The 20,827-nt window shown below is 45.5% G+C and overlaps 1 pseudogene; it reads right to left on the reverse strand.

The window, feature by feature from the left end:
* Positions 1–547: 547 nt before the first annotated feature.
* On the reverse strand, positions 548–8,375 carry LOC121451371 (annotated as a pseudogene).
* Between the last annotated feature and the right edge of the window lie 12,452 nt (positions 8,376–20,827).

Genomic DNA, 20,827 nt, shown 5'->3' on the forward strand with positions numbered 1-20,827 from the left:
TCATTTCATCCCAGACAGCTCAGATTCACAGTGGGGTGGGGTGGGGGTGGGGATTCTGGTCGGTCTGGGAGGCAGAGGCCACTGCCTTTCCTCAAGTCTGTGCTGGCGGCAGCTGTTGTGATGTCTAAGCAGGGCCAGGCCAAGTTCAGGGTAGGATGAAAGGGATGTTATTTAGGAGGGCGATGGCAGAGGAAGACGAAACAGGACTCCTCCTCCTTGAGAGAAAAAGTAACAAACAACTCCAAATGAGTGAAAGGTTTGTTTATTTATTCTTGTTTTTTTCCTTAAAGAATATTTAATACAATCTAGTTAGGTGAATGGGAAATAAAAACATTATTTAGAATCATACGGGGGCTGGGTTGGGGCTCAACAGCATAGCATTTGCCCAGCATACACCAGGCCCCAGGTTCCATTCCCAGCATTATGAAGCAAGCACTCCCAGCTACCCCTCCCTAAAGAAATAATTGCTCCGTAGATCTGCAGCGGACCGCAGGCCCAGGGCCTTGTCAAAACTGCGATGTTAGGAGGAAAACAGAACAACTTGAAGTCAGCTTCCATTAGGCTTCTCCTGGACTTCAAGTTTATATACTTAATGCCCCTTTCCTCCTGGACCTCAGAAAGGACACCTGTGCATTCTGGGAGATGTTTATATCTTCCCAAATCAATTTCTGGAAAAACCATGCCACTTTCAGATTCCTGCATGATCCTTGTCGTGATTGCAAACAGTTTGAGGTGCTCTGGCTGATTCATGGCTCCCTCGTGAACAGAACTGCCTCTGGCTGTCCAAACCTTGTCTACTTTATTTGATAATTCCGGTTGTTCAGTAAGTTTTAAGGCACTGTCCGGACTTTTGACAAAAAAATGAGTCCCTTGTGGTGGTCCCTTGAGGTCTCCACTGAGAACTACGTGAATTCTGTTCTTTACCAGCCCGCTTTCCTCAGGAACAGAGATCCAGGTTTCCCCACCTGTTTACCGGGTTCTGTTTACCTCCCACGGAGAAGGCTGTGGTTCTCTTTGGAAGGATTTGAACTCCTTCCGGAGCAGAAACCAGGACAGGTCTCCATTCTTATTGATGCTCATGCTGTGGGACACAAAGATGATGCAGGTCTAGGATGAACCACCATGGCTGTGGTGGCCACTTCTTTGCCAGCCCAGACGCCAGGCTCCCCTCAAGTTTGGCACAAAATTCTATTTATTTATTTTTAAATCAATGTAACCAGTAGATGGATACTTGAGTGAAGAAATTTGAGAGAAAAGCTGTATAACCGTCAAGGGAGTGTTATGCTTCTAACTGTGACTCTGATTCAGAAATCGCAAAGCTAGAGAAAATAAGTAAATTAAATAATGTAAAAAAAGAGTCTGTGGGGACAGGGAGACGGCTCAGTGGGGTGGAACGCTTACTATATAAATGGAGGCGTGAGTTTGGACCCGTGAAAAACCAGCTGTGGCCAAGCGTTCCGGTGACCCCAGCACTGGGGAGGGATGGGGGGCCAGATGTAGGAAGATCCTTGGGGCTTGCTGAGCACCATATTGGTGGAAAAACAGTATGTATACTCCAGGTTCAGGTGAGAGACCCTGTCTCAAAGGGGCACGGTGGAGAAGAGGAAGACACCACACAGCCTCTTCTGGCCTCCACCGGTGTGCAGAGATGTCTACATCTAGTTCATATACACACACCAAACACTCTCGCTTTCTCTGAATTGCAAAAATATGATTTAAAAATATAATAAAATAGAAAGGACTTGTAACCCACATTACAGAAAAGCCAGTTTGAGTTAAGAACTCATAGGCACTGCCCTGCAAAATACTAAAAACCCCAAAGAAGAATGGATAGAAATTTGTGAACATATCATTTCCAGGACATCAAGTACAAAAGGTCCCTATATATACTCAAGCGAGGCTCAAACCCTATACTGTAGGAACAGTGCAAGTTGAAACATTTGAAACATACTTGAGGAAGCTTGGAGAGATGGCTGGATGACAAGAAGATCCCGTGAAAGTATGAGGACCAGAGTCTGGAACCCACAAAACAAGCCGGCTGTGGTGGCTCACGTGCTTCTAACCTGGCCTCAGTGTGGAGGATTGCTGGGCTTGCTAACCAGCTGTAAAACCTGATCTCTGAGTGCAGAGGAATGGTATGGAGGGCTCTTCTGAAGCTTTCCTCTGACGTCGTGCACAGGAGTGCACATGAACAAACATGTACATACCCCATAATTACACACACACACACACACACACGCACACGATCAGTTCTCACCTATCAGAATGAAAAAAAGAATTGATAACTCCTCTGTGGACACCACTGTGGGGACATAGAAGAAACCTTTTACATTAATGTTGACAGGATACCACAGGGCAATTTAGCAATATCCGTCAAAATTTGGAAGTCATATAATCTCTGACACAGTAGGACCCTTGAAGATTTCCTTTATAAACAATTTTCACACTGGCATGAGCGCAGGAGTAAATGCACTCGTATATTCATAACACGAGGTATAATCAAACAAGTTGCAGTGTGATCTTATAGCTGAATGCAATACAGCTATAAAAAAGAATTAAAAAGATTTTTAGGAACTACTTTCCAGAGTACATTAGGTAGAAAAAACTCAAGCTGCATCCGAGTGTATCTTATACAAATATGAACTTGTTTGTATTTGTATTAGATGTATCCCACTGTGTTTCTTTTTTGTGTTAATTGACTTTTGTATACTTTGGTCACAAGTACACTCAAAGTTTGTTTTCCGCAGTGGATAAAATCAATTGTAGCCGTGGGTCTCCAGTTTGTAGGAGACTCACAGAGAATCACAGTCAACATACTTTGATCTCTGATGCTCATAGACTCTTTTATTCATGCTGCCTCCCCGATCCCGGACTACCATGATTCACAGAGCAGAAGCAGGTGACTTCATGGATTTGGGGCAAAGAGGTGCAAACTATTTTGGACAATATCCTTACCTTTAAAATGTTTAATTTTGTTTTTAATTGAAAGCGAGACAGTTTTACTTAAAGACTTTCTAGGACCAGGTGTCAATCTTGATTGCAAGAGTGACAACCGAGGCAGGGAAAAAAATCTTTATAAACCCTAACACATGACACTGCCTCCCTTTTTATCAGGATACAATCTTCTAGAAAAGTTATTAGCTCTTTGAAAATAGTGTCCACCATATGTTGTGGGGGAGCTGCGGGCTGCGTTCCTGCCACCCAGCTCCTGGCCGCCTGGCTAGCTTATGTCCCAAAATAACGACACACAAATTGTATTCATTTAAGCACTGCTTGGCCCATTAGCTCTAGCTTCTTACTGGCTAATTCTTACATCTTGATTACTTATTTCTATTAATGTGTGTAGCACCCCAAGGTGCGCTTACCGGGAAGATTCTAGCCTACATCCATCCTTGGTAGGAGCTTCATCGCATCTGCCCCAGAGAGGAGGGCTATAGAGTCTGAGCTCACTTCCTCTTCCTCTTAGCATTCTGTTCTGTTTACTCCACTCATCTATGTTTTAACCTATGAGGCCAAGCAGTTTCTTTATTAATTAGCGAATGACCTTCCTCCACCAACCATATTTTTTATCCTTTTCACCCCTCCTCTAGCCCTTTCCATGGCTGGCATTGCATGCTAGCTTTCCACTTCCATATTGGGATCTTGTCTGTCTGGAGATTGCACAGGTCTTGTGGTTGCTGTCACAAGCACTGTGAGGTCATTTGTTCAGCTGCCCTGTTGTGTCCAGGGGACACTGTTTCCTTGTGGTCATGGACCACCTCTGGCTTTTACAGTCTTCCAACCTCTTCTTCCTTAATGACCCCTGAGCCTTGGAAGGGTCATGTGGTCGGCTTTATAAAGGTTTTTCTTTGTCTCAGTCAACAATCCTGCATTCTAGGTTACCACCTGATCTTATAAAGTCGTAAATTAAAGCTGTCTTGGATGTGATACAGATGTCCCACTTAGGGCTGAGCATCCTGCAGTTTCTTACTCTCGGCACTTTATCCAGTTTTCTGTTTCTGTGTTAATCCCCATCTACTGCAGACAGAGCTTCTCTGGTAAGGGTTGAGAGATACATTAATCTATGGATATGATGGTAAGTCATTAGAAATTTGTTCAATACAAGGCCCGTTTAGTAGAATAATCATAGTAGGTTATCTCCTGGGTCTTATGTCTAACCATAGAGTCTTGGCCCTGATATTAGTGCTAGGTATGGGTAATAACTTGCATAGGAGGCCTTAATATGATCAGGAGGTCGTTGGTTATTCCTGTGATGTTCATGCCACTATTGGGTGTGTCTAGACAGGCCATTCATTATTGTAGCTTGCAGGTTCAGAGCTTGGTAAGAGTGATGATTACTTTTCTTCCCCAGTACCACGGACAGCATTTTCCAACCGTGAATGCTAGCCAATAATGGACGAAGCTTCCAGTCGTATTCTATGACTCAACTATGTGATGTCTTCAGCAATACGGCCTTACTGTCAAGTTCCAGAGGGTAACCATTGCGTTGGCAGTCATCTTCAATATCTGGGGTCAATGGAACCTCACTGGCCAAAAGAGGAAGTAACCCATTCCTGGTACTGGGCTTTTTATTTGTTAACCTGTAGTATCTATTAGGGGCACTGTTGTCACTGTGTGTGAGTGTGAGTGTGTGTGTGTGTGTGTGAACTTCTACATTAGTAGGTAGGTTTTTGGATGACTTTATTAGATAAGTCTTTAGTGTTTGTCCCTTTCTATATATCAGTTTTTGTTTTTGTTTGTTTGTTTGTTTTTTGTCAAACTTTAGTCAAGCTGAAGTTGTCTTAGAAGGGGGGTAGTTAAGTCTGTGATTAATGAGTGATGCTGGAGGCCCAGCCAGCCCCCTGTGTGCAGCGCCACCCTTGGACTGTGGTCCTGGATTGTATATGAAAGCAAACTGAACAAGCCATGGAGAGCAAGCTAGTAAACAGTGTTCCGCCATGGTGTCTACCTCAGTTCCCGCCTCTTGGCTCCTGCTGGGAGTTCCTGCTCTTATTTCTCAATGTGGATCTGCCATGTGGAACTGTTAACTGACATAAACCCTTTATTCTTCAAACTGAGTTTGATCAGTGTTTTAGTGCAGCAACACGGATGCAATTCAACCTATTCTACTCCATTATCCCTTTTAAGTCTTTATAGCACTGTATTATATCTTCCCTTCATTGAAAGCACCCCCATGGCCCCTTACTGGATTCTGATCTCTATGGGTATTCTAAGTGAAACACACATATATGAATATTGACAGCTAATATCCACATATTAGAAAACATGCCATGTTTGTCTTTCTGGGTTTGGGTTACCTTGCTCGGAGGTTTCCAGCATCTCCAGCTCTATCCGTTTATCTGCACACGCCGTAATTTTTTTTTGTAATGACAGCATTATTCCGTTGTAGAAATATACTATATTTTCATTATGTACTTATTGGTTGGTGACCATCTAAGCTGTTTCCATTTTCTAGCAATTGTGAGTAGAGCAGCAATGAACATGGATGAGCAGGTATCTCTGTAGTGTGACACAGGGTTCTTCAGGTTTGTGCTCAAGAGTGATGATATAGCTGGATCATGAGCACTGGCGGCACTGGAGGCACTGGCGGCTGGCAGTTCAATTATTTTCACTCAGTTCTGTACTTTTTGCTATGGGTGTCTAGTATCCAGTGATGTTGTAAAATGCTTTAGGAAATCAAGCCAGCCGTTTTTCTTCTTGAAGGGAAGGCATCTTTCTCTGCACAGGGTGAACACTGGGAAGCTGAGAGGAGAGGAGGAAGCAGTGCTGAGTCATGAATGCTCTCTCTGCCATGAATACAACCCCTGGGATACCCATGGAATCACAAAGGTATGGTTTTCTTTGTTTATTTTCATGTGGTGTGTGTGTGTGTGTGTGTGTGTGTGTGTGTCTGCATGTTGGCATATGTTAGACACACATGTGTATGCATGTGTGCATGGACGCCAGGAGATGATACTGGGAATTACCGTCAATCACTCTCCCACCTTATTCATTGAAGCAAGGGCTTCTGGTGACTCCCTCTCCTCCCCAGATGTCGCTGATCTGGCTAGTCTTGAGAGCCCACTTGCTCTGAAGAGTCTCATTTCAACTTTCTGCGGCTGCAGTTACAGGTGGCCCACCGTGATCACTGTCATTATGTGGGCTCTGGGGCGAGGGCTTTAGCCACTGAGCCATCTTGACAGTTCTTTAGAAGATTTCTTAATAAAACCCTACAACTTATATGCACTGCAGGAGTATAAAGAAGAAATAACAGCATTTCAGTGAAGGGAGGGAAGAACTTCAGAAATGAACTCTGTGTGTGTGTATGTGTGTGTGTGTGTGTGTGTGTGTGTGTGTGAGAGAGAGAGAGAGAGAGAGAGAGAGAGAGAGAGAGAGATTGCAAGTGTGTGGAGAGCAGAGGACAACTTTATTAAGTTGGTTCTCTCTTTCCACCTTTCTGTAGCTTCTGGAAATCATGTGTAGGATGTCAGGCTTCCGTGGCAAGAGCTTTTGCCTACTGAGCCAACTTGTTCTCCCTGGAGACCTTTTAGAAGATCCTTGGCTTTGTCTTGTGCACTTTTCCCTAACAGTTTTGGAGTTTAAGTCTTACATTAAGGCCATTTTGAATTGCCTTTTGTACAGGGTGTGAGGGATCTAGCTTCATCCCTTTACATATGTATATCTAGTGTTTTCCCAGGACTATTGTTGAAGAGTTTGTCTTTGGTTTCTTTGTTAAAAACCAGGTGATAATTGCCACATGACTCTATTTCTGTACCTTCTGTTGTATTCCACTATTTGATCTATGTATTAAAAACACAAATGATGGCTCTGAAAGATAACATGATGCTTCTAACCTTATTCTTTTTGTCTGAGAATATTCTGGGTACCCTGAGGCCTTTGTGACTCCATATGAATTTTAGGATTTCCCTTTTCTGTTTCTTTGAAGAATAATACTGAAATTTTTTTTAGGTTGTTGAAAGGTTTTTATTTTTTTATTTTTATTTTAATTAATTAATTAATTTATTTTAATTTTTATTTATTTATTAAAGATTTCTGTCTCTTCCCCGCCACCGCCTCCCATTTCCCTCCCCCTCCCCCAATTAAGCCCCCCCCCAGCCCGAAGAGCAATCAGGGTTCCCTAGTATTGAAATTTTTAATTAATTTATTTATTTGAGAGTGTCATGCATGAGTGTTACATTTAAATCATTTCTGCTCCCTCCTCTCCTCCTTCCAGCTTCCTTCTTACTCCCTCTCAAATTCATGACCTTTTCTTCTTTATTATGATTTTACACACACACACACACAAACACACACACACACACACACACACACACACACACACCCCTTTCTCAGCCCATTTAGTGTTACTCATATCTGTGTGTTTTTAGGGCTGACCACTGAGATTGCACAGCCTAACAATGGGCTCTTCTTCTTCTTCTTCTTCTTCTTCTTCTTCTTCTTCTTCTTCTTCTTCTTTTTTATTATGGATCCATCTTTTCTTTTCTTTTTTTGGCTAAAGGCTTGCCAACTTTATCCTTTTGAATAAATAAGTGTTTGATATATATGTCATTCTGTGCTGTTTTCAATTCATCAGTTTCTGCCTGATCGTCCTGCCCCGTGTGGATAGGCATTGTAGTCACCACTGTTACTGGGTTTCGATTCATCTTTATGTCTGGTATAGTTTATAACATTGCTGTACTAGAACCCACTGCATGTGCTAATGACTGTTCTAGAACCCACTGTATGTGTGAATGACTTTTCTAGAACATAAACCCAGACAGGGACCCTGGCAGCAGCCCAGGCCCAGACATTACCATGGATAACAATCAAGCCACCTACATCAGCCTGCTCCTCATGGCTTTCACCTCTTCAGCTCTGCCTCTGTCCATAAGACATGGACCATTCTCTCTCTCTCTTCAGATCTGCCTCTGTCCATAAGACATGGGCCATTCTCTCTCTCTCTTCAGATCTGCCTCTGTCCATAAGACATGGACCATTCTCTCTCTCTCTTCAGATCTGCCTCTGTCTATAAGACATGGGCCATTCTCTCTCTCTCTTCAGATCTGCCTCTGTCCATAAGACATGGGTCATTCTCTCTCTCTCCCATCTATTTGCTCACTGTAATCGTGCTGGGCTCCCAGTGCCACAGGCGCCGGGTGGGCGGGTATTTTCTTCTCGGCACCCCAGGCAGGACTGTGGGTTTCCCTGTCATGCTGAGTCCTAATAGCACTGGGCAGGGCCATGTTTTTTCCTTGGTGCCGTGGCTCCCTTCACCTTTCAAACCCGAACATCTCCCAGAGTCCCGATGGTGAAATAGGTCTATCTTACTTTAGACCCAGCAGAAGTGGGCTAGAGATGCATCTATCTGACTTACAAACCTTGACAATGTCACTCATTTTGCCGTGTGAGTGCTACACAAATGTCTGTGGCGGATGCTTCTGATTTTATACAATTACTAAATTTAGATAGAATGTTCTAGGTGTTCTATCAGAGAATGATATCTGACACAAATAGTTTTGCTATAGTATTTCACTGTGCCTGTTTCTAGGAAAGAGACCCAGGAGGAGAGTTTCTGAATGTTCCCTTGAAAACGAGCCCAGACTTCATTGGTTGCCTCAGACTTCCGTTTTGCTGGCTGTAAAAGAAGCTCGCACGATGAAAGTCACGTTTCTCCATCCCTGTGAGAAAGGAAGGGTCCGCCCCAGGTGCTGGGGTTTTCCACAGGAGATTGCATTAGCTGACCCTCTTTGAATCTACAGTGGGGTGGGTTAAGGATGCCAGGAGTGGGCCAGGGGCAGCTTGTGGGTCAGTACCTCTACCACTGCTTCTCTTCAAGATCATCTGGAAGTCTGTGGGCCCTCCATGCATGCTTACCACGGGCTCTCCCATCAGAAAGGAGGGCTGAAGGGAATACTGGCAGTCTGTAGAGAGACTGGGAACTTCTAAGTTAAGGAGGTCGCTTATGATTGGCAGCAACACAGGGAGGCTGGGTTGTGTCCCGGACTTCTGAACAACTGTTGTCAAGACACATCCCATCTCAGGGTTACTCTGGGGGTTTCATCTGTGAGGTGACTCTGGGGATTTCGTCTGTGAACGCGGGCATTCATGGTCTTGACTATTATTACATTTTCCAGTTTTGTGTTATACAGGCTTTTGTAGTAAGATCTGATGATTCTCTGAATTTCCTCTGTGTCTGTGGTTATGTCCCCCTTTTCATTTCTGATCTTATTAATTTGTGTATTCTCTCTCTGCCGTTTGATTAGTTTGGATAGGGGTTTATCAATCTTGTTGATTTTCTCCAGGAAACAGCTTTTTGTTTTATTGATTCTTTGGATTGTTTTCTGTGTTTCTATTTTGTTGATTTCAGCCCGCAGTTTGATTATTTCCAGTCTCCTACTCCTCCTAGGTGAGTCTGCTTCTTTTTTTTCAAGAGCTTTCAGGTGGGCTGTTAAGTCTCCAATATGTGCTTTCTCTGTTTTCTTTAAGTGGGCACTTAGTGCGATGAACTTTCCTCTTAGGACTGCTTTCATAGTGTCCCCTAAGTTCAAGTATGTTGTTTCTTTATATATTACCTAAGCAAATAAGGTCTTGACTATTATTGCAACGCTGGTAATGGTTGGCAGAACAGATGGGTTATAAAAGCATTTTACTATCGTCACCTCTAGGGGGCATGCCAGGACTCCCGATGACTTTAAATAGTCAAGCGGGCAATTTTTCATCATTCCCAATGTCTCTGGGGACCCGAGTTCTAAGTGAAATAGAATTTACCATCTCGGGAAGGAACCTGAGGCTGAACTCATAAGTGAGCAAGAAAGGAGATGGTGGTAGACACGTCAGGAAAAAAAGGCGTAGAGAGAACGAATCCAAGGAGGGTCCCAGGTGTGCAATGAAGGCAGTGCTGCAGGCTAAACCTGGAGCCGAGCACAGAGGGGAGTTTGTAGCTGTTTTGAAAAATGGGTGCGGTCTTCCCACGCGGCGAACCCTGGATAATCCAGGAACACATCGGGTATGGTAAAAAAAAGATGACATGGATAGGCTGTGAGGTCCATGGGCTGCTGGCCATCACAAAGGTGTTACAGACGGAGGACAGTATGTATTCGAGACGTAGCCAAGGGGTCAGAGAAGAGCCAAAGGCAGCAGAATATGAGGAAAAGTAGGAATTAATACGTGCAAAGGAAAGTTGAAAGTTGTGGATGTGATGGCGGAAGGAGGAATCCTTGGGAGAAAGACGTCACTGCAAAGGAAGTAGCGTGTAGGGCTGGGGGCATGGTATGCAGGGAATGGAAAGGCATACATGGCTGCTTTCCTGGATGGGAGATGGAGGAGTGGATAACATAGGCTGGAAGGATGGGAAGGGGTCTGAACTCAACACCGAGGACCACAAGAACCTTTGGAAGGCTCAGGGAGGCTCATGTGTGGAAGGAATGAGGCGTTGCAGGGACTCCAGTTAGGACTGGCTACCCCCACACCAGGGAGAGATGGTGTGGACTGGTGTGCTCTACAGGGAACTGAAGATGACACGATGTTCGGTAGGGTCGCCAGAATCGATTTCCAAACCCTTGGCTTCACCGACAAATGAGGAAAACCGATCCTATTGTGCCCCCTCAAGCGAGACAGATAAGGTGAAGAAACCTTCTTCCACTGCGACCATCTTCTTCACTTAATCTGACTGCATTGCCTGTGTGGACAGGCAGCTACAGAAACCTACCTACCACTCCACCTGGGGTGGGGGCTCTGTTTGCCCTACAGCTAAAATACCCTGGCACTTTAAGCATCACTGAAGAAAGAGATAAAACTCCAGTTGGCCTCTAACCAGAGACCTGGATTAACGAGATGCTATCTATTACCAGGCATGTTTGCAAGAGTCTCTCAACTCCACTGAAGAAACACTTCCTTCTGGGAGTCCTTGAGTTTCTGCAGGCCAGCTGCTCGCAGCAGAGGCAGCGGCAGAGCACAGTTCCTACTTGGAGCCTTGGAAGAACAGAATACTCTCATAGCCGAGAACTGGCTTTGTCACCTTCTGTCACGTGGTACAGTCCCAGAAGTGGATCACAGCCCTTGGGAAGAGTAGGCACCAGGACTAATGGCTAGGCTTTCAGCCGAAGGTTTTCCACCAGGAGCAGAACATGCTGCTCACTGCATACCCAGAACACAAGGTTAGCTGGCCTGCGATCTGAGATCAGTCTGAGCGTGCTGGAGATGTGGTCTGGGACCCTCAGTGGGAGGTGTGAGTGCCTGGCCTGTAACCCTAGGACTGCTCAGAGCTTTGGGTCATAAACTCAAGTCTGTCTGTCTATTCTTATCGCCTCACAGGTGCTGGCAAGTCCCCAAGCACACCAGGGGACTCTCAGAGCTCAGATTACACCCAGCCTGTGGGGTCACCTGCTGCAGGAGCGATATTCTCATCCCTTGTGGCTTCTCAGTAGTCCCCACCGTACCAAGTGCGGCAGTGATACAGACGGAAACAGAAGGGTGCAACGCTGTTGGGGAGCTCACCCCCGGAAGTCCACACAGTTTTCAGTCTCGTGTTCTCCTAGGCACTATGCTAGGTTTGCAGACAGCCTTTGTGATCGACACGAAGACCTCCTCACCTGGGGACTTCGGTTACTGTGGAGCAGGGCAGGGGAACAACAACGAATGCAGATATTTCCTTCTTTTGAATGTTGCGGACTCAACATTCAGCCTGACGCATTTGGGTGGAAACGTCATTCCTTCTGATGCAAGGCGTGACAAGGGAGCCCATGCTGTCGAGAAGCCTAACCTCTTGGGGCCGACCTTCTGCTGCAGAGATCTGTTCTGTTATCAGCCAGGGTAGAAAAACAGCACAGCCACAAGGCAGTTGCTGCCTGCACATTAGGGAGGAAAGAAGAGTTCAAGACGTCAGATCGGAACCTTTTAGGTTCGTGTGGGAACCGTTGCTGCTTTAACAACATCACACTGTCCAATCCAAGGCATCTTTCCGTTTATCTAGGCGATCTCGTGTTTCTTTCAAAATTATTTTGGAGGCTTTTTTTGGAGTTCAGAGTGCAAACATCGTGGAACTTTTGTTAACTTTATTCCTAGGTATTTTCTTGTTTCCATGTTAGTGTAGATGAAGTTTTTTACCTCGTGTTTCAGTTTCGAAGGTTGATTGTGCAACCTCACTGGGCACTTATGTTAGTGGCTTTCCAGGTGACTGCTGTGCGTTCTCTCGAGGCCACATGGTTTCACCTGCACTTATGCATAATTTTGCTCTTTTCATTTCAATCCTCGTGCCTGTCGCTTTGAGTGGATCTTCGAAAGTAACGTGGAATACGAATTTTGAAAATGGGAAAAGAGAGACGAGGCTAGAGAAAGCATTTCCAGTTGCTTACAAACTTTGGTCCAGACAAATGTGGCCCTTTGTCCCTCCGGGTAGGATGTCACCCAGGGCTGGAGAGTGCACTTTAAAGAGGTGTGAAGGCATAAGCCGGAGAAATGCTTGACTATTATTTGGTTAATATTCCTTGTTTTTAAGTCGGGCGGTGGTGGCGCACGCCTTTAATCCCAGCACTCGGGAGGCAGAGGCAGGCGGATCTCTGGGAGTTCGAGGCCATCCTGGTCTACAAGAGCTAGTTCTGGGACAGGCACCAAAGCTACAGAGAAACTGAGTCTCGAAAAACCAAAAAAAAACAAACAAAACTTTTTTTTCCATTTTTTTTTATTGAGAAAAGGAGAAAAAAAAAACAAGTTTTCACCTCCTCCCAGCCTCCCTTTTCCCTCCCCCTCTTCCCACCCTTCTTCCCCTCCTCCCACCCTTCTCCCCTCCCCCCACTCCTCTCCCCCTCCCTCTCCAGTCCAAAGAGCAGTCAGGGTTCCCTGCCCTGTGGTAAGTCCTAGGTCCTCCCCTCTCCGTCCATTCCTAGGAAGGTGAACATCCAAACTGGCTAGGCTCCCACAAAGCCAGCACATTACATAGATTCAAAACCCCGTGCCATTGTCCTTGGCTTCTCATCAGCCCTCATTGTTCGCCATGCTCAGAGAGTCCAGTTTTATCCCGTGCTTTTTCAGTCACAGTCCAGCTGGCCTTGGTGAGCTCCCAATAGATCAGCTCCACTGTCTCAGTGGGTGGGTGCACCCCTCGTGGTCCCGACTTCTTTGCTCATGTTCTCCCTCCTTCTGCTCCTCATTGGGACCAGAAAACTTAAGAAACCCATTATTGTACTTGTGGAGCACCAGAGTCATAACTCATCAAGAGACAGAAATGCTAGGAAATTCTCAAGTGGGTAGAATGGTCAGAGAAAGAACCAAGCTAGACGGTCCCTGGGTGCTTCAATCACGTGGGTGAAGTCCTGTGAATGGGTGGGCTCAGCCCCGCAATGCCTTGTTTGTTTCTGACCTTTGACACGTGAGATTTCAGGCTTAGTTCACTGCCAATGAAGCGGGAGGCAGGGGCTCTTGCTCAACCTCTTCCTGTGTTTGTTAATAATTATCACCCAGTTCATAATGGGCCTTGCAATGCTCCCACTTCCTTTAATTAATTTGCCCTGTATTAATTATTGGAGTATTTTGTTTTATAAAGGTGATGACTAAGCCAGTCGGCAGGTTCAGAACTGCCCTGTTGGCATTTGACTGACAAGGGCTTGGTCTCCCCATTCAGCCCTATCCACTCAGGAGGATGCATCATTCTTTCTTGACATCAGGTGTGGCAAAGGAGCTGGGCTTGCCAGGGAGCTTGACCTCCTGGGGCAGAGATCTTGTCGGGACCGCTGAGTCAGGGAGGTCAGCTCTCTTTATGACCACATGAAACTGAGCGCAGCTGGCTTCTGTACAAAACACGGTGGCACGGTGGCGCCGGGGACTCACAGGGGAGTACTGGCAAGGTGACCTTAGGACCAGGGCTCCTCTGCCAGAGGTCTGGAATCTTCAGTTTCTTGAATAACCTTAATATATTCTTAAAGGAAACAGGGCAAAGTTTTTTCATGGAATGAAGGGATATTTCTGCTTTGTTTCTCTTTTGTTTTCCTTCTCCCTTTCCCTCCACCCCTCCCTTCTTTCATCCTCCCCCTTTGCTGGCGATTGGACCCAGGGCCTTGCACACACCAAGCAAGCCGTCTAACATGCAACTGCATCACCAGGCCTTAAGCTCGTTCCTAAAGTTGATTTTTGATCTTTCTGTGTTTCCCTGTCTTGTAGAAGCTGATTCTCTGCTCCCCCCCCCCAAAGTCACTGCCCTTTCACCCCAATTTCATTCCCCTCTCCTGATGGAAATCTTATGAAACTTCAGGTGAGACTCACAGCTCTATGGGGTGGACACCGAGGTGTGTCAGCCGGGCCAACATGGAGGAGATTGCGGCACAGACTCCGTTCATGGCAGTCACCTCCTAACGTCTCCCTCGCCTCCTGTGTGGAGCTACTCCTCTCCAGTCTACACTCAAGGTGCTTTCTCCAGGTCTCAGGACTCTTGTCACCCCCTCCTGAAACCTATCTAATGGGTCGTTGTCACCTTTAAACAAATCTATAACTCAGTAGCTTGGTACCCAGGTTCTCCAAGTCCCTGTCACCACCCTTCGCCATCCCTGAGGCAGCTGCCACCACTCCCTCGTGGCTCTTCAGAAATCATCATTGGGGGAAATTCTGAGCACCTGGTGATGCCCCGGCCACCATATTTCACACATGTCATCTGCTTCCTTGGCTGCTGCTTTTCAGTGACCCTACCTACCTTTGGCGCTCTTGTGAGTCTCCCTGACTCATCCCAGGCCCACTTCCTCTACTTTTTGGCCATTGCCCTCGACATAGCAGAACCAGCCCCATGTGAGAATGATTTATCTCGCCCTTTCTTGCCAGCTCCTGACTGTTGGATTATGCCTTTCTCAGGGCTGGGGACTAGGCTTATTCATCTTCATAATCCCGGGCCTCTCGGCAAGCTTTTCCCACAAAGGAAGAAGAATGACTAGGGCTTACCAGACTGAACAAATGAAGGGAGAAGAAAGCGCTGAGCTCAATGCAGCCTTTGCTCTGATACAAATGCATGTTATCTAGAAACAAAGTTGCACAATTTTCAAAAAGCCACCCCCTTTGAGATTAAACCTAAGACTCATTTCTTTTTCTCTCTAATGCTATTGAAATTTCAGAACAAATAAAATCTTGATACTAAGCCAACTCAAAGCAATTGGGCTCACATATGCTTATTCAGTCTCCCAACATTGCAATCCTCCTGCCTCAGGAGCCGTCAGCCTGCTTAGGCTTTTGACAGCTCTAGGTCAACCCCTGACTTCAGTTTGCTAAGTGTCGGTTATTTCCTGGTACTCTCACCATTTAGTGATTGTCTCTCTGTAAGGAACCCCACTGCCTCATCTTAGAGATCCCTGGAAGATGGGAAGATATCCATCCATGCTCTGTAAGCAATGCCCTGCCCAGTTTTTCTCTAACTGGAAAACCTCCGCCATAGTCAAACAAAAAAGTTGCTTTCAGAACTGTAAGCCCAGACTGTGCAACTCCACAGGGTGGAATTTATGTCTCATAGTGACCTCTGTTCCTTCATGCCATGCCTTGAAAGTCGTTCTTCTACTTAGAAGGTGGAACTGAACCAGCTCCATCTTGTGCCCAGTAGATCTGAGCTTCAGTGAAAGAAATCCACAGATGAATTTTCTCTTATACACGTTCACATTCCAACTACATGTATGTTGGATTGGAGTGGGGTGCAGTGGCAGGGGAACGGGATGTCAATCTACCGGTGTGTTCTCAAATTCTCCAGACATTGAGGGGAGACTATGGAGGGAAGCAGGGGCGAGCTGAGATACCAAAGCTACCAACGAGAGCTAAGGGTTCATGGCTCAAAATCAACATGCTTGGATGCAGACAGGTGGAAGAGGGCGTTGGCAGGTGGAGTCTCTGAGGGTGGAATTGGTGAGCTCAGCAGAGACGGGCCGAGCCTTCCAGAGTAGGCGGCAGAGGTTGCCACTCACCAGAAGCAGCCAAGGATGTTGGCCCTGGAGCAGAGCCTCAAGTTCTGGGAATCTTGGGGGAGGAGATGAGGACAAACGGATCTGGGCAAATCCCAGGGAGAAAACAACTCACGAGAGGAGTTCTGCCACGGGCTGGGTTTGAAGGTACCATTCAGTATGGGTGGGTCTTAAATTCTGTAACCTTCGTGTTCTGAAAAATCATTCTTCTCAGTTCAAATATTTTGTGTGATCATGTCTTCTCAGCATGCCAGCCTTCCCCAGGATGGCTTCTGAGGTGCTCTTCTCAGGGTGAGCCTCCTCCCTAAGGGTTTTTTGCTTTTTTTTTTTTTTTTTTTTTTTTTTTTTGCCTGACTTCCTCTGGGTTGCTGCCCTCAGAATAGATTAGGACTCAGGACAAAGCAGGAGAAGCCTTGAATTCCCCCTTATGCAGCAATGCAGGCAGCAGGCAAGTTCCCTTCCCCAAGCTGCCTAGCTAATTCGCATTCCCAGTTCTCAGGGAGTGCAGCGCCCTGAAGCTCGCCGGGATGCAAATTGGTAATTTTCTATTTTTCTGCCAAGCCTCTAACATCAGCTTTAGTTTCATAACCTCAGTCACCCTTCCCTTCCCCTCCCTTGCTGCACGTACGGAACCCTCCCCTGTAGCCCAGATGCGCACCTGCAGGAAAACTTGGCATGGCTGTCCTCTGTCTGTCACCGCTTCAAACAGCTCGAGTGTGCTGATGACAGATAAAGTAATTGCAGAGCGTACAAATGACTTAATATTTGATGTGCTAAAATAATTTTATAATGCCATGTGTTTGTATAATTTATAGCTGGAATCCATGGTTTTCGTCTTGCTTCCATTGGTACCTGGCTGCCCTTCCAGGAGAGCTGTGGGAATCTTCGCTCTGTGGCTCCAGTCTCTGTGCACAAGAAGAAGCCGACGTTTGGACGGCATCAATGATACCTATTGATTTCCACATCTCCAGGGCCCTAGTCAGTTCTTAGCATGTCGAGGAGCTTAAAAATATTTGATGAATACGTTAATAGCAGTTTGAGAGTCAGCTAACAAATATTTATCCAGTGCTCCTGCATGCCAAGCACCATTCTAGGCGCTGGAGCACCACAAGAAACCAGGCAGACAAGGTCCATACCCTCGGGGAGTTTAACGTTTGGTAAGAAAGCTAGACATTGAGGGAGGAAGTAGAAAGGGACAGGAGGAGCGTTTTCAATCAGGAGAGTGGCATGAGTAGATTTTTCTACTAGAAAAATTCCTATACTGATACCAGAGGTTGATGAGTGGCCAATTGGAAGGGTGGCCAGGGAATTAGGCCATAGCTAGAAGGTGGAGGTCTATCAGTCACACTGGCTCAGATTTTGAAATAAAGGCCAGGCAAGACAACAGAAGAAAATGGCCCTGTTTTCTTTGAAAACAAACAAACTATTTTTTTCTTTACTGGCATCTGTCCATTGTAGATAGTACCAGATGACATCAGGGTGTCTTCATCCGGGTATGTGATGTTCTCTGACCACATGACCCTCCCACTGCCCTACCCTTCCTACCCACACCTATCCTGGCGTATCCCTTCCATTCGACAGTTTTCTCTTCTGCTTTTGTGCCATTTGAAACACAGACGTGATTTTATGTATCTGTATACAATTTAGAATCCGCAAATGGGGGGATTGGCATAATTTTTTTTCTGAGTCTGACTTAATTTGATTAATGTGATGACCTCTGATTATGTCTGTGTTTCTGTAAATGACCCAATTTTGTTGTTTTTTATGGCTGAATAAAATTCCACTGTGTACGTACATCACAGTTTTTGAATGCATGTGTGTGTATGTGTGCGTGCCTGTAAGTGTGTGTGTACAGGCATGTGTGTACATGTGTGTGTGTGTGTGGTGTAGGAGTGTATACAGTCTTAAAGCCTCAATTACTCTTCACCTTATTCACAGAGGCGGACTCTTTCAGATTAACCTAGGGCTCAGCATTTCCACAAATCTAGATTAGTGGAACATTTCCTCTGATTCTGACTCTGCCAGTCTTTCCCTACCTATCTTAGTCCTCTATCATGTTGTCAGTTCAAAGGGAACAGCAATAATAAGCTCCAGGGATCCCCTGTCTTTGCCTTCTGAGTGCCAGTATTACACCATACCCTCTCAAAACTTACATGGATACGGAGGATTGGAACTCTGGTCCTTACCCTTGCATGGCAAGAGCTTTCCCTGCAGAACCATCTCCCCAGCCCTCTCCCATTTTCCTTGCGCAGTCCCCTGATAATGCATAGCTAGGTTGATTGCCTAACTTAGCTGTTGTGATGGTGATGAAATACACATGGCTATGCAAGTGCCTCTGTGTGCCCTGACTCACAGCGCCTCTGGTAAATAAATACCCAGGAGGGAGGCGGTTGGGTCATACCATAAATGTATGTTTAGATTTTGGGGGAGCCACCATACTGATGTCTATACTAGTTACATAAAGGTTTCCTCTTATCTATCATTGTTAACTTTTTTTCTAAATGGCAGCCATTCTGACTGAGTCAAGATTGAATCTCAATGTATTAAACAGTTTTAATTTGCATTTCCTTGATGTGCACAAGAGTCAGTTCTGAATGGATCAAAGAACTTAATGCGAGACCTGGAATTGTGAAATCATTAGAGAAGAAACCAGGATGAACAATTCAAGATCTAGGCCTAGACAAGGCCTTTCTGAAAAGGACTCTTATCACTCAAAAAGCCATGGCAGCGGTAGCCAAATGGGATTTCAGAATGGAAAACTTCGGGGCAGCAAAGGAAACAGTCAAGCCTAGAGAATGGGAGAAAAAAGAATTGCTAATTATACACATTTGACAGAGGATTAGTATCTAGAATATACAAACGACTAAAAAACCAAAATACCACTAAATCACACAATCAATGGGTTAATGAGCAGATGATTCTCTGAAGACCAAGTACAAACGGGGGATGCTGATGCCTTGGGTGCAAGGCAAGCGCTCCGCTGCCGCCGAGCTACAGCCCTAGTCCAAAACGCTGACAAACCAAACAAGGTGAAGTACAACCGGCCAAATCGCAAAGGAAACAGATGATTCCCAAACATAAACTTCTGTCCCCCTAGTGCTTTATTTGTTAAGTGCCACCCTCAGTTCTGTGTAAAAGGGCAGATGAGAAGACTATACCTGGGGAAGGCTTGTCCAAGATGTCTGTTCCTCCCTCTTGTGGGATCTGACCCTCTTCCTTGGTCTGAGGACCCCTCTCTCTCTTAGACTTCCAAAGCTGCAGGTGGTGTCCTGGTACCAGCTGCTCAGGCTTGCCAGTGATATCACACCAAAGACTGAAAGTGAGCACAGGGGTCATACTTATACCACGGAAATGTGCATGAACTCAGGGAGTTTATTTTTCTTTTCTTTCTTTTCTTTTCTTTTCTTTCTTTCTTTCTTTCTTTCTTTTTTTGATTTTTCGAGACAGGGTTTCTCTGTAGCTTTTTTGGTGTCTGTCCCGGAACTAGCTCTTGTAGACCAGGCTGGCCTCGATCTCCCAGAGATCCGCCTGCCTCTGCCTCCCGAGTGCTGGGATTAAAGGCGTTCGCCACCACCGCCCGGCTGAGTTTATTTTTCTTGAGGAGCAGATCATTAATCACATCCTACCACACCATGGCTGGCCATTCCACAGTGAAGCTAGAGGCAAGCAGGCCGAAGCCCTCACAGATTGCAAAGGGTATCTGTTTTACACATAGAACCTAGCTCCTGGCTCACTGAGGCGTGTCATTTCTTCCTGTCTCCGTACGGCTAGCTTTGACATTTCCTCTGATTCTGACTCTGCCAGTCTTTCCTTACCTATCTTATTTCTCTAGCATGTTGTCAGTCCCAAAGGCAACAGTGATAATAAGCTCGCTCACATGAAGGGGGGTGTGTTCCTCTTTTGGAGAGGGAGGAATGGTCCCCTTTTTAGTCCTCTGTCCCAACTGCAAGTTGATATTCTGCATTCCCACTGATATGCATGTTCTGGGGCAGGCTGATGATTTACTGTCTGTCTTCCAATTCCTTCTCTTTTGCCCATTTGGGATGTGTGTGTATTAGAACAAAAAGATAGAGAAAACATGACAAATTAGCTTTGCTCATGAACTGCCCCATGGAAGATAGTTGATAGATGATGTAATCCATGAGGTGTGTTAGAAGTGGTCTGGACATAGCAGGATGGGACTCTTCTGCTTGCTATTTGCTCACCATGAGGCCTCTGTGTGTTCCCTGATGACAGTGGGGAGGGAACCACACCAAGCACACAAGTTTGGCCTAGGAATTAAATACAGAAGCTCATCAGCATTTGCTAATTCTTTTCCTCCCCTACGTGCAGTCTAAAACCCTGTGACTTCACTTTCTTTGTTTCTCTTTCTTTTATCTTCCCTCCCTCCTCCCTCTCTTCCTCCCTCCCTCCTCCCTCCCTTCCTTCCTTCCTTCCTTCCTTCCATTCTTCTTTCTTTAACTGTTTTGGACTAGAACCTAGGGCTTTACACACTAAGCAAGTATTCTGCCATTGAGTTACCTTCCTAGCCTAAAATGTTCTTTTTTCTTTTTTTTATTGATTTTTATTGAGCTTTACATTTTTCTCTGCTCCTCTCCCTGCCTCTTGTCTCTCCCCTTCAATCCTCCCCCAAGGTCCCCATGCTCCCAATTTACTTAGGAGACTTATCTTTTTCTACTTCCCATGTAGATTAGATCTATGTAAATCTCTATTAGTGTCCTCATTGTTGTCTAAGTTCTCCGGGATTGTGATTTGTAGGCTGGTTTTCTTTGCTTATGTTTAAAAACCACATATGAGTGAGCACATGTGATAATTGTCTTTCTGTGTCTGGGTTACCTCACTCAAAATAATGTTTTCTAACTCCATCCATTTTCCTGCAAAATTCAAGATGTCATTATTTTTTTTCTGCTGTGTAGTACTCCACT

This window comes from Microtus oregoni, unplaced genomic scaffold (assembly GCF_018167655.1).
Source record: "Microtus oregoni isolate MIOR12 unplaced genomic scaffold, Mior012 000008F_ref0000371, whole genome shotgun sequence".
Classification (NCBI taxonomy): Eukaryota; Metazoa; Chordata; class Mammalia; order Rodentia; family Cricetidae; genus Microtus; species Microtus oregoni.